We start from the raw sequence: 15229 nt of genomic DNA on the forward strand, positions 1-15229 counted from the left end.
GAAGTACTACTTCTATGTATGTAGTGAAGTCACAAGCTGAATGTTGGCATAATGCCAGACAAGACGTATTAGATATACAGAAATCTGCTTCTGTGAAAGAACGTGCGCAATGGTCTGACGAAGGAGAATTGGATGATAAGGGCTGTTGGCGGAATAAGCAGATGGACAAATGGAAATTGCCTATAGCTTTTGTACAACCTATGGATAAGATGGCACATGGGCTGGCACATGTTGGAGCTTCAACAATAACAAAGTTGCTTACGCAAGTTTGGGAGCACCCAGACATTTCCAGTACAGCTAAGAGAGTAGTACAGTCTTGTTTGATCTGTTTACAATACAATCCTGGAAAAGGGACACGAACTCCTGCGGGAGGGTTTGCTACACCAACTGCACCTTTCGAAGTTCTACAAATGGATTATATTCAGCTTGAACGCTGCAACAATTTAAAGTATGTCTTGGTGGTGGTATATGCCTTCAGTAAATGGATAGAGGCGTACCCAACAAAGGATAATACTGCCATTACCACAGCGAAGCTGCTTTTGAAAGAATTTTTCCCTAGGTTTGGTGTTTGCAGACTTTTATGGAATGATAACGTACCTCATTTTGTTTGGGAAGTTATTAAGTATGTCCTGAAAGGATTAGGGATCAAACAGAAGTTCCATGCGGTTTTCCACCCACAATCAGCAGGGTTGATGGAAAGGTATAATGCTACTTTGAAGCTGAAGTTAGCGAAGATACAGGCTTCCACATCTTTAACTTGGCCGGATGCATTACCGTTGGCACTATTGTCTATTAGGTCAGTGCCACACTCTTGAACAGGCCTTACCCCCTATGAAATAGTATTTGGAAGACCAATGAACATTTGGGGAGTTCCTAAGCCAAATTCTGTATATGATGTACCTTGTGTCCTGATGAATGATTATTTGGCACAGTTAACCGACAATTTGGTTTCTATTCATCAACAGGTTCGAGAAGCACTTCCTGAAAGATCTACAGGTGAAGGCCATGAACTCCGACCTGGTGACCAGGTGATGATTAAGTCCTTTGAAAGATCAACCAGCTTGGAACCAAGGTGGCGAGGCCCAGAGCAGGTGCTCCCTGCGATGAGGACAGCAGTTCGAGTGACGAACCGAAAGAATTGGGTCCATAGTTCTCACTGCAAGAGAGTGCTACCAACCTTGGTGAAAACTGCTGTGCTGACCGATCATCAAGAGATCTTGACTACGGAGAAAGGCCGTGCTATATCACCTGACGAATCTGCAGAGTTCTTCCCGGACCATACGATTTCTGGAGTGTCGCGATATAATTTGAGACCGAGGAAAGAATCTGTAGTGCTGGAGAAAACTGGTTGAGCTACCGCCCTGGGTTAGTGAAACGGAGAGCCAATGTGGCAAGTGGGGGGATCAGCCATGCATTAGAGTAGTGACACCCGTCTTGGCCCATGGTAAAGAAACCAGTGGCTGCCCAGGTAGAAGAGCTCCAACGATTGTTTTTTATTAATTTCTGGAAGGGTCGATTATCACTGTTGCTAAAATGAATAACAAAGTGATCATTAGTACTATGGGGTTTGTTGTTGTTTTGGCGGTTATGTCAATAATCACCTGGTTTGTTGAAAAGATGGCTCCTGCTCGTGAGTTTTTTGTTGCCACTACTCCAGTAACAGAGGATCACTATTACTTTACGGTTCCCTATCATGAGCAGAAGCACCGTCAATTGTACTTCAATAATACTTTCATTCAGATGTTGCATCATACTCATAATGCTACAAATACTACTAACTGTTGGGTATGAGGAATGATACCTGCGCATCAAAAGAAAGGAGGAACACCTTTCATTCCTCTTCCTTTTTCATACAATGGTTCTTGTCAAGTTTGGTATACGCTTTTGTTTGCATCTGGAAAACGTACAGAGGGCGGACTTCTTTTTCGCCTTATTAAAGTATGCTACCAAGACAAAGATGGGTATTCCCAAGCCAAAGGAACTAAATGGGAATGGGAAGAGTATCAGCCAGACAATGTTTCAATACCATATGCCTTCCCAAATATAAGAGACTCTGACAAGAAAGAACAATTTGTGATTTCTGTTACAAAAACTAAAGCAGATTTATGTATACGTAGCATTGGGAGAATTCCAGTGGGGATAGGTGATTGTACTTTGATTTTAACTATTGAGGGTGTAAAAAATAGTAGTTTTACAGCTTCACAAAATACTTATTTTGTTTGTGGTAACTATGGATATTACTAACTACCTGTTGGGTGGTCAGGTGTGTGTTATGTATCTTTTCTATTGCCCCCTGTGTTTTTGGCACCTGCATCATATCATTGAGATTTTAAACTGTTCAATGACATCATAAAAAATGGATATAAAAGGACAATAAGTACAAATGAGGTAGACCAAACTGACACTAGCCTGCAACAATATGTTGATTTTAATTTAGGGTTATTCTTCTTTGTGGGTGCTGCGTTAAACAGTATGAAAGTGAGACAATTGACTAGGGTTGTGGAAGATGTTACCAATCAGGCAGCTCTGGCACTTGGGAATATTACAGAGGATCTCCAAATTGCGAGGATTGTAGCACTCCAAAATCGTATGGTACTAGATGTGATATTAGCTGATCGAGGTGGTGCATGTCGCATCATCGGTAGTAGTTGCTGCATTTTCATTCCAGATCACTCACCTTCAGTATATGATGAAATATCTAAATTGCATAAAATTGCTGCAGAAATTCACACAGGGACTGGTACTTGGACTTTTTCTGGATGGTTTTGGGCTCTAGATTTCGCTTGGGGCTGGAAACTATTGACTATCCTGTGTGTAATGATTGCAATATTTTTCACTTGTATTCAGTGTGGTCCAATGTTCTGCTCCATGTGTATTACTGCTTGTATGCCTACCAAAAGGGATATTACAGAAATGAAAGCACAACATATGTTAGATAAGGAAATAGCTGAAATGATGAGCATAAATATACAAGATGAATATTTAGATTATCCCAGAAAGACGAATGTCTTTAGCTAATGCTGAAAGGGTCGTCTGTTGTAATTTAGTAGCGATTAGATTAAGCATTAGCAGAAGGCATCTTGTATTTAGCAACTATTGTGAACATTTCATGGATTCCATTTGTATTCATGGCAGCCATTTTCTCTGCCACATGCTGCCATGTGCTCGCCATGTGCTCTGTCCTACCTTCCTGTTAACTACTCTTGAAAATCTGTCTAGTGACAAGTTATATTTAGCATCCCCCACTTTCGCCCATGCCCAGTAAGGTGTGCAGCTGCTAGTAATTAGTAACAGACAGTAATGTGTCTACTAGTCCTTGAAAACTGTTAGTCCCTCCTACCTATCGACTGTGCATTTCTATATGACCTTATATGTATATAAGTCTTGCTTCTATAATTGTACCACCTTCTTTTTAGCCCCTGCGTGGGTATAAAAGGACCATGCTCTCTTAGTTCAGTGTGCTACTTCAAACATTACCGAAGGGTGCTGTTTGAACTGTAGTACCACCTCTTGAGGTTTAATAAACTTTGTCTTTTATTTCAGTTTCTGTGCCAACTTCTTCCTATATGGTCTGAGGACTTTGTGCAGAGAAGGGCGAACCCCTTGCACTAGTAGGCCTTGCTGAGTCTTACTTCAACACCAGTTTTCTAATTAGCTCATTAACGTATGGATTAAAGCATACCGGCAAGGAAAAAAATATGTTTTTGAAAGATTTTTTTGAAACAGTTTCCTCTATTTATAATGGTGTAGGTTTCGGAGTGTCAAAAGGCTAAAAAAAATTGGATTACCAAAGTAGGTCTGAAGAGGAAGCTGGAGCAGATGATTTTTTAACCCCATAGGTGTTAGAGAGCGTTTTTTATTGAACATTTAAAATACTTTTGGGTTTTGGTTTGTTAAAATACCTTTGTATTATAGATTGCCCTTGGTGAGTGAATTTCTAATTTATCACCAAGACATGAATCAAGAAAACAACTCAAGGTAGAACATGTAATTGTTTTGTTTTAAAAATATTGTTGTGGGGGGACATGTCCAAGCTGATGCAAATGCAGCCTTGTTTGCCTGGAGCTCCACAAGTGCTTACCATCTGGGGCAGACACCCACCTTCTTTTAGGCCCATCTCTGCCAACCTCTGCACGGGAACGGTCCCCAGAATACAGACGGAGACTGAGGGCTGCTCGATGCCGCCGAGCAGCCTGTAAGGACAGCGGATCCCGAAGCAGTCATGCTGGCTGGGACAAGATGGCGGGTGCTGTGGGTCCTTGACTATGCTGCAGCCTAAACTGTGGTAAGCCCACACTAATTCTTGGCACCTGGGGGTGCTTGGTGGGTCATGACTGCTGGCGATATTACTTTGCAGCTCCTGGTATCCCCTTTAAGGATATCAGAGCTGCGGCAGCAGCTGGCAGAGTTTGGCCTACATCTGGGGCCTGTGTCTAAAGCCAAGTGTGTTGCGTGGGGACAGGCAGTGGGAAAAGGGTCTATCAGCCATGGACCTTCTGCAGTCTCCTTGCATTGTGGAGATAGCCTGTCCTGCCTTCTGCTCCCCTTTTGTTTGTTCTTTTTTTCTCTGTTTATTGATTCCTCCCTGTTGGTCTGTAAGTACCCGGTGTTCACTGAGGCCTGCATCCAGCTAGCTTCACATACTACTTATTCAGAGGACCCTTTCTCACCACTCTGCCTCAGTCCTGCTGCCCACTGTTGGAGCTGCTGCAGCACGTAGAGAAGAGGCGTAGGATGAGGGACCTCCTGTAGAGGACCTTCTGTGGCCCTTCGTGCGTTGAGCCAGTCCGTCCTGCTTCCTGGCCAACTAATCTTCCTCCCTCTGGTGCAGTCCCCATAATGACTACCTATGCATGAGCAAACCCGGTCCTGAATAACTGGACATTACCTATTGGTAACACTAGGGCTTTATGGGCCTGATAGGTGTCCCATCTTACCTCCCTGACATGCTGTCCTGAAGGCGGGCTGAACATCTTTGTGTCTATGAACCCCCCAGCCAAACTGGCAAACCAGGCTGAAAGGTCCCTACACCACAGGTTCCAAACAGGGAAGCCAGTCCACAATCATTTGTCTGGGTATCTGCTAAAACAACTTTATGGACCCTCACCTCTGCTCTTAATACATCCCAAAACACCCACCAGTCTAAGTGGAGTGGACTTCTGGGCCTTTATTGCAACTGCTAAGTGGACTCCTTTAAGGGCACGCCAGCGACCGACCCCCCAGCACGTGTGGGTTCTTGACAGTCGCTGTACTACATCTGACAGGTGGGCCATCTGGCGGGATTTGAGGCTCCTGTCCTACCTGTTGCTCAGCTCAAACTTATCTCACAATTTCTTCTCAAGACAATATTAAAAAAGATGCCACGTTAAAGGACTTGTTCCACAAGACACCGGCGAAAAAAACTGACAAGGTGTGTGAGCCTAGGCTTGTTGGTGGAATCCAGTGAAGAAAAACAGCATGCATTTTTCTCTTCGATGTGGGACAGCTCTTGCACGAAGCAGGAACATGCAGCTGTCTTCTTTGGTGCATCTCTGACTTTTTCTTCCAACCGGAGGTTCCACTTTTGCACCTTCATCTGCGTTAGCAGGGTGTCCTGTTACTCCTGTGCTCTTCAGCTGTTCTTGGACTTGGTCTACTCTTGCCTCAGGTCTTCAGGTCCAGGAATCCATCATTGGTGTCTTTCAGTCTTGCTTGGTTTTTGCATAATTCTTTATCACGACTTCTAGTGTGTTCTAAGGAAACTTGTTGTACTTTACTCCTGCTTTCCTGGGCTCTGGGGTGGTGTACTTTACTTACCTTTGATGTTTTCTTACACTCCAAGTGCCCCTCTACACACTACTGTTGCCTAGGTGGGAAACTAACATTCACATTCCATTATTTTAGTACATGGTTTGTGTTCCTCCTAGGCCTATTGTAACCTATGGTGATTTTCACTATTTGCACTATTTTATGACTGTTTACTTACCTGATTTTGGTTACTAGTGTATATTTTGTGTATAAATCTTACCTCCTAAGGGAGTATAGCCTCTAAGATATTTTTGGCCTTATGTCACTAAAATAAAGTACCTTTTTTGGTAACACTGAGTATTGTCTTTCTTGTGTGTAAATACTGTGTGACTACAGTGGTATTGCAAGAGCTTTGCCTGTCTCCTAGTTCAGCCTTGGCTGCTCTGCCTACAGCTACCTCTAGACATACTGGCTTCTAGATACTGACTACATTTCACTAATAAGGGATAACTGGACCTGGTATGAGGTGTAAGTACCTTAGGTACCCACTTCAAACCAGGCCAGCCTCCTACAGAAGCCATTTGAAGAACAAATTTGCAATTATCCACAAACTGCGGGCATCCTCAAGGGGGGCAGGGACCATAAATTATGCTATATGCTGATGATGTCCTCTTGACACTCTATGACCCTCATATATCTCTATGGGCAGTGCTGGGTAAGTTGGTGGCCTTTGGGAGAGCGTCTGCTTTTAGAACTAGACCTCAAAAGTACTCCATACTCAACCTGACCCTACCTGCGAGTACTTAAAGGCAACTTACATTGACTTCCCCTCTACATGGGTCACACGAGGGAACACCTATTTAGGCCGCCTCATTCATCCTACACCTGACCGTACAGTGTCTTGTAATTACGACAGCCTCTTGACAGTCTGACCCCTCCAGAAAAATCATGGCCTCTTCTGGCTTCGCCACCTAACAATGGTCAAGATAATGCTCCTACTGAAAATCTTATATGTAATGCAAACGGTGTCTCTTCAACCTCCTTCACAGGTGCTTGACAGGTTGCAAGCCCTTAATAGGGACTTTATTTGGGAAGGCATAAAAGCATGAATGGCTAAATTGCAAGCACACCTTTCACAGGCAGAGGGAGGACTAGGTATCCCTTATTTACAGTGTTACTACCGGGCAGTGCAGTTACACTATATGATGAAGTGGTTTCTTCCCAGCACTGAAAATACTGGTGCTTTATTGAACAGGCAGTGGTAGTCATTCCAATCTGGTAATTGCCATGGCTGCCGAAACGACACCGACCTTTGGGAGTGTATATTTCCCCTGTGCTGCGAGCCATGGTGGAAGGATGGGACAAGGTGCAACTTTGACATGGGATTTCCATGCCTCTGACCCCGCAGACACCAATAATAGGAAATCCAGACTTCACCCAGCACAATATAGCTCCACGTTCGTCGCCTGGCAAGAGGCCAATTGTAAACAGATAGGGGACCTAATTGATAGGAATGGCCTCATGGACTTCCCACAGATTCAGTTGGCATTTGGGATTCCGCTGCAGAGCGTTGGCAATGCATAGCCATTTCCCACTGTCTGATGCAGCCCTGGTTGCGCCCCCATACAAGCCAACCCCTCACATCCTTCGAGAAGTGACTCCTCCTGCGCTCTTTCGCTAAGCGTTTTCTTTCCGATATATACACCTTCCTCACCACCTCCCAGAAAAAGTCCCCCATGAGGCATAGGTGGGAAAGAGAGTGTGAACATCTTTACTGGCAGAAATGGAGCGATATCCATCACCTTACCCACGCCTCAACCTGTAACCCTACAAGCAAAAAGATTTTCTTAAAGATCGTCCATTACTGGTATTTCACACCAGTTAGAGTTGCTTGGTGGAACGTGAATAAAGGCTTCACGTTCCACAGTTCCACTGTTGGCGCAATTGTGGGCAGATGGGTACTTTCACCTATATCCTATGGCAATGCCCCAAACTCAAATCATTCTGGGATGCGTTACTGGCTGTGGTGAATGACATGTCTGAGACGGACATTCCTAGATTCCCCAGCTATGGCCTACTGGACCTCCCTAATCTCCTGAAGTATCCTTTGAAATATCCTAGGGGGTGGGCAATTGCCTTGATACTGGGAACTGCCAAACAGGATCTCCTTTCTAAATTGGGCATGGATGAGACCTCCACACAACTGGACTGGCTGCATAAGATGGGGGAGCTATAAGGAATGGAAAAACTGAAGGCGGTAGTGACCCATTCCTTACTGCTTTTTGATAAAACTTAGGGACCTTGCATCTATTACCTCTCAGACGAGTTCTGAGAATTATTCTGCTGCTACACCTGCAGGTCCTCTAACTGACTCACCCAGACCACGGTCCCTTAACATCTACTGCCTGCTAGGCTTCCTAGCCATATGCATTCCTCAGACAATACAGCATGCGACTGGTGACTCCTCTTTCTCTCTGCCCCCACCCAACCCCCCTTTGCCACTACCCACCCTTCCTTCCCTGTTGTGTAGTTATTCTGTGCTTTACTAACATGTGATCATTAAACTGGTAACTTCCCATCGACCAATGGATGTAGGTGGGCTACTGTCGTATTTTTGGTGCTTTATTGATACCAATAAAAACAGATCTTAAACCAAAAAAATATTCTTGAAAGAAATGGCAATTGTGAAATTTGGGTAATTGTAAAACAGAGATTATACATTTAAGGCAGTATTTAGTGTAATAATGTAAATTATAGAGTTGGGGGGTGGGGAAGAAATAAGGCTTGGGAGGCTTTGGTTTCTGGTGAATGTTGACGTTTATTATAGCTATATACACATAGAAAGCACAATATTCAGCGTTTCATGGTTGCTTGGGTCCTTTCATCTGATTTTGTTCTTAGGGGATTGGTGATAGGATGGTAATGTTCTTCTTGTTCTCTTCTCTTTTCACAGGTATCCTGGTTTGTAGTGGGTACCTTGGGTACTTACACCTCATACAAGGTCCAGTTATGCCTTATTAGGGAAATGTAGTAGTGTTCTAGCAGCTTAGGCTGATAGATGTAGCTATAGCAGAGCAGCTTAGGCTGAACTAGGAGACATGCAAAGCTAATGCAATACCACTTATAGTTACACAGTACTTATACACAAGTAAAGACAATACTCAGTGTTACCAAAAATAAAGATATTTATTTGGGTGACAAAGTACAAAACATATCTTAGAGACAATACTCCTGGAGGAAAGTATTATACACAATATATACATTAGACACCAAAATTAGACAAGTAAATAGTCATAGAACAATGCAAACAGTAGGAAATCATATAGAATGCAATGACAGAAAATAGGTCTAGGGGCCACACAAACCACATACTAAAAACGTAGAATGTGAATCACAAATCCCCCCTAGACAAGTGTAGTGTGTGCAGAATAATTGGGAGAGTAGGAATACAGTAAAGGTAAGTAAATTACCCCACCCAAGAGCCCAGAAAAGCAGAAGAAAAGTACTGAAAGTTTCCTTAGGACACACTACCCCTTGTTTTGGGATTTTGCAGCAGCCAACCAAGTCTGCAAAGAACAAGTGCTAGAATATGGGACCTGAAGACCTGCAAAGGAAGGGGACCAAGTCTAGAACTCGAAAGAAGTGCCAGAAAGGACAGGAGCCCTGCCAACCCAGAAGAGGGTGCAAAAAAAGTCCCTGGTTAGTTAAAGACTGCAGAAATGCACCCTAGGAAGATGCCAGCGGGTTCCTGCATGATGAAAAAGATGTCCCATGGCGAGAAGATCGTTGCAGATGATATTTCGTGTTGGAAGGCGCCAACAAGGCTTGGCTACAGCAAAAGTGCATTTTTCATCAAAATGGCACTGGATTGACCCAGGAGGGACCTGGGGGCCTCAACTCTTTGTGAGGAGGAAGAGAGAGATCTCTGCACTTTTGAGAGCCCTCAAGATGCCAGCCAGCACCCCCAGAAGCAGCAGGATCCGGGTTCAAAGGAGGTGCAAAAAAAAGTTGATGCAGCACAACAAAAGAAGGTCCCACGCCGCTGGAGAACAACTCAGTGAGTTGAGCATTACAGGGTGGAGTGCTGGGGACGTGGGCCAAGCTGTGCATGAAGGAATTTTGCAAAGAGTGCACAGAGGCCTCAGGAGGCAAAGAAGACCCAAAACACAGGGGTACCATCGTTCTCAGAGAAGGCAAGGTCTTACCTCCTCCACATTGCATCAGCAGGCCCTCAGGACAGTCTATGTTGATGATGTCTACACTGTGTCCTTACGAGCACGCTCGCAGTGAGAGGAGTCCCAGATCACAGGTCATCGCCTTGGAAGGTGCCTGCTTGGATCAGGGGAGTGACTCTGTCACTCCACAGGAGATTTCTTTGGTCCTTCTGGTGCAGGATGAAGACAGGGAGTCCCCAGAGCATGCACATCTTGGAAACTGTACGAGTTGCTGATTTGGAGATGAGGTTGCTGAACAAAAGTGTCTCTTGTAGACACTTTGTTGCAGTTACAGCGTTTCTTGGAGCAGGCTGCAGTTGATCTGAGGTCAGAGGATGCTGAAGTTGTTTGCAGTTGTTCTCCGGCAGCGTGGGACCTTCTTTTGTAGTGCTGCATCAACTGCATTTTGCACTTCCTCTGAACCCAAATCCTGTGGCTTCTGGGGATGCAGGCTGGCAAAATGAGGGCTTTCTAAAGTGCTGAGAGCCCCCTTTTGATTGTCACATAGAGTTGAGTCCCCCAGGTCTCTCCTGGGTCCATCGAGAGCCATTTTGATGAAAAACACACTTTTGCCGTAGCCAAGGCTTGTTTGCGCCTTCCGACATGAAATCTCATCGGCAACAATCTTCATGTCGTGCGGCATCTTTTGCATCATGCAGGAACCCACTGGCATCTTCCTAGGGTGCATTCCTGCAGTCTTCAACTAACCAGAGACTTTTCTTTTGCATCCTCTTCTGGGTTGGCAGGAGCTCCTGTCCTTCATGGAGCTTCTTTCGACTTGTGGACTTGGTCCCATTCCTTTGCAGGTCTTCAGGTCCAATAATCCAGCAGTTGTTCTTTGCAGACTTGGTTGGCTGCTGCAAAATCCCCAGAACGAGGTGTAGTGTATCCTAAGGAAACTTGCAGTACTTTACTCCTGCTTTTCTGGGCTCTGGGGTGGGGTAATTTACTTACCTTTTCTGTATTATTACTCTCCCAGCGATTCTGCACACACTACACTTGTCTAGGGGGTAATTTGTGATTCACATTCCACTTTTTTAATATATGGTTTTTGTTAGAAATGGGGTCTTTGGTTGACAGTCAGGGTACCCCCTGTTCAAGCAAGGACCCTCACTCTAGTCAGGGTAAAACAGAATCACCCTCAGCTAACCCCTGCTTACCCCCTTGGTACCTTGGCAGAGCAGTAGGTTTAACTTCAGAGTGCTAGGTGTAAAGTATTTGTACCAACACACACAGTAACTTAAGGAAAACACTACAAAATGACACATCACCAGTTTAGAAAAATAGGACATATTTATCTAAACAAAACAAGACCAAAACAAAAAAAATCCGACATACACAAGCCAAGTTGTGAATTTTTAAAGATTAAACTAAACAATAGTGCTTAGAAACACAAAATGCTTCGATGAGGTATTAACACGGTGTCGTGACGGAGTCGTTCCCAACAAGCCGACACCAGCGGCGCCGGACACGGAGTCGCGTAGACCCCCAAGTACAGTACCTTTGGTGAAGAGTGAAAACAAGTCGATGCATGAAGTAGGGGATCGCGGCGTCTCTGCGAAATGTTGAATCCGCACACTTCGAGTGGCGCCGGTCACGACGTGGTGCGGCGACTTCCACGGAGTCGCGGACTTCAGTGGGGCTTCAGCGGCGTCGGGCCTGCAAATATCGTCGTGTTCCAGCGAAGGTCACGGCGATGGGTGCAGGCGGCGTCACCGGATTTAGCAGCGGCATCGGTCCGAAGTCGTCCGAAGTCGATTTCCTTGGATTTCAACCAGCTTTCCTTTCAAGGGCCCAGGGACTTGATAGGGCACCACTTGTCAGAGCAGGAGTCTCTCCAGAGACTCCAGGTGCTGGCAGAAAGAAGTCTTTGTTGTCCCTGAGACTTCAAACAACAGGAGGCAAGCTCTAAATCAAGCCCTTGGAGATTTCTTCACAAAATGGATGGCACACAAAGTCCAGTCTTTGCCCTCTTATTCTGGCAGAAGCAGCAACTTAAGGATAGTGCCACAAAGCATAGTTACTTAGGGCAGCACTTCTCCTCAGCTCTTCAGTTCTTCTCCAGGCAGAGGTTCCTCTTGTTTTCAGAAGTGTTCTAAAGTCTGTGGTTTTGGGTGCCCATCTTATACCCAATTTCTCCTTTGAAGTAGGCCTACTTCAAAGTAAAGTCTCTTTTGAATGTGAAATCCTGCCCTTCGCAGGCCAGGCCCCAGACACTCACCAGGGGGTCGGAGACGGCATTGTGTGAGGACAGGCACAGCCCTTTCAGGTGTAAGTGACCACTCCTCCCCTCCCTCCTAGCACAAATGGCTCTTCAGGAAATGCAGACTTCACCCCAGCTCCTTTTGTGTCACTGTCTAGGGTGAGGTGCAACCAGCCCAACTGTCAAACTGACCCAGACAGGGAATCCACAAACAGGCAGAGTCACAGAAATGGTATAAGCAAGAAAATGCTCACTTTCTAAAAGTGGCATTTTCAAACGCACAATCTTAAAATCAACTTTACTGAAAGATGTATTTTTAAATTGTGAGCTCAGGGACCCCAAACTCCACATGTCCATCCGCTCCCAAAGGGAATCTTCACTTTAATCAGATTTAAAGGTAGTCCCCATGTTAACCTATGAGAGGGACAGGCCTTGCAACAGTGAAAAACGAATTTAGCAATATTTCACTATTAAGACATATCAAACACATTACTATGGGGGTCATTCTGACCCTGGCGGCCGGTGGCCGCCAGGGCCACCGACCACGGGAGCACCGCCAACAGGCTGGCGGTGCTCCAACGAGCATTCTGACCGCGGCGGTTCAGCCGCGGTCAGAAGCGGAAAGTCAGCGGTCTCCCGCTGACTTTCCGCTGCTCGTTTGAATCCTCCATGGCTGCGGAGCGCGCTCCGCAGCCATGGGGATTCTGACCCCCCCTACCGCCATCCTGTTCATGGCGGGAAAGCCGCCATGAACAGGATGGCGGTAGGGGGGGTCGCGGGGCCCCTGCCGTGCCCATGCCAATGGCATGGGCACAGCAGGGGCCCCCGTGAGAGGGCCCCGCAAAGTATTTCAGTGTCTGCCTTGCAGACACTGAAATACGCGACGGGTGCCACTGCACCCGTCGCACCTTCCCACTCCGCCGGCTCGATTACGAGCCGGCATCCTCGTGGGAAGGGAGTTTTTCCCTGGGCTGGCGGGCGGTCTTTTGGAGACCGCCCGCCAGCCCAGGGAAAAACTCATAATACCCTCCGCGGTCTTCTGACCGCGGAGCGGTATAATGGGGGCGGAATTCTGGCGGGCGGCCTCCGCCGCCCGCCAGAATTAGAATCACCCCCTATATGTGCAACCTTAAACATACACTGCACCCTGCCCTTGGGGCTACCTAGGGCATACCTTAGGGGTGCCTGACATGTAAGAAAAGGGAAGGTTTAGGCCTGGCAAGTTGGTACACTTGCCAAGTCGAATTTACAGTTAAAACTGCACACACAGACACTGCAGTGGCAGGTCTGAGACATGATTACAGAGCTACTTATGTGGGTGGCACAACCAGTGCTGCAGGCCCACTAGTAGCATTTGATGTACAGGCCCTGGCACCAGTAGTGCACTTTACTAGGGACTTACTAGTACATCAAATATGCCAATCATGGATAAACCAATTACATACAATTTACAAAGAGAGCATATGAACTTTAGCACTGGTTAGCAGTGGTAAAGTGCTCAGAATTCAAAATCCAACAGCAGCAGGTCAGACAAAATAGGAGGCAGGAGGCAAAAAGATTAGGGATGACCCTGCAAAAAGGGCCATTTCCAATAGTTTGTGTTGCCGCCTAGACCTATATTCTCCCTTTGCATTCTATAGGATTGCCTACTGTTCTTACACTCCCAGCGATTCTGCACACACTACACTTGTCTAGGAGGGAATTTGTGATTCGCAGTTCACTTTTTTAGTATATGGTTTGTGTTGCCCCTAGACCTATTTTCTCCCATTGAATTCTATAGGATTTCCCACTGTTTGCATTGTTCTATGACTATTTACTTGTCTGATTTTGGTGTCTAGTGTATATATTGTGTATAATACTTACCTCCAGAAGAAGTATTGACTCTAAGATATTTTGGTACTGTTTCACCCAAATAAATACCTTTATTTTTGGCAACACTGAGTATTGTCTTTACTTGTGTATAAGTACTGTGTAACTATAAGTGGTATTGCAGGAGCTTGCATATCTCCTAGTTCAGCCAAAGCTGCTCTGCTATAGCTACCTCTATTAGCCTAAGCTACTTGAACACTACTACATTCACTGACAAGGGATAACTGGACCTGGTATAAGGTGTAAGTACCCAGAGTACCCACTACAAACCAGGCCAGCCTCCTACAGAGAGACCCTCAAGAGCCCCAAAAGGGGGGATGGCCACCTAACCAGGTATGCACCTATCAGGAGGGGTTTCTGATGTCACCTGCTGGCACTGCCCACAAAGATGCTCCCAGAGGGTCCCAGCACCCTGGAATCCAAGATGGCTAATGTCAGGGACACTCTGGAGGAGCTCTGAGCACCACCCGTGGGGTGGTGATGGCCAGGGGAGTGGTCACTCCCCTTTCCTTTGTCCAGTTTCGTGCCAGAGCAGGGACTGGGGGTCCCTGAACCAGTGTAGACTACATTATGCAAGGAGGGCACCGTTGGTGCCCTTCAAAGCATTTGCAGAGGCTCTGGGACGATACCCCGCCCATTCCTGTATACCTATTTCCAATGGGAGAGGGTGTAAAACCCCTCTCCTAAGGAAAATGCATCGTTCTGCCTTCCTAGGATTGCGCTCCTCAATCCCCAGGAGGCAGAACCCTGTCTGTGAGGTGGCAGCAGCTGTAGCTCCATTGCAAGCCTCAGAGAGCTGGTTTCGCAGTGCTGGGGATCCATGGTGGAGCCCCCAGGGTGCATGGAATTGGTCCCCCAATACCATAACTGAATTGGGGGTATAATTTCTCAGTCTTAGGCACCTCACATGGCCATATTCGTGGTTACCATTGTGAAGCTTATTTTGGTTTCCCTGCCCTCACGAAATCTGGGAAATTGGTCCTGGACAATGTAGGGGCACCTTTGCTAGTGCAAGGGTGCCATCACAAACAGTAACATTGCACCTAGCCTTCAATAACTGAAGGTTAGGCATATAGGTGACTTATAAGTTACCTGGTGCAGTGAAAATTGCTGTGAAACAGTGTGTGCACTATTTCACTCAGGCTGCAGTGGGAGTCCTGAATGATTGCTTGTATGAGCTCCTTATGGGTGGCAAAAGAAATGCTGCAGTCCATAA

The sequence above is a fragment of the Pleurodeles waltl genome, chromosome 10 (genome assembly GCF_031143425.1).
Source record: "Pleurodeles waltl isolate 20211129_DDA chromosome 10, aPleWal1.hap1.20221129, whole genome shotgun sequence".
Taxonomy (NCBI): Eukaryota; Metazoa; Chordata; class Amphibia; order Caudata; family Salamandridae; genus Pleurodeles; species Pleurodeles waltl.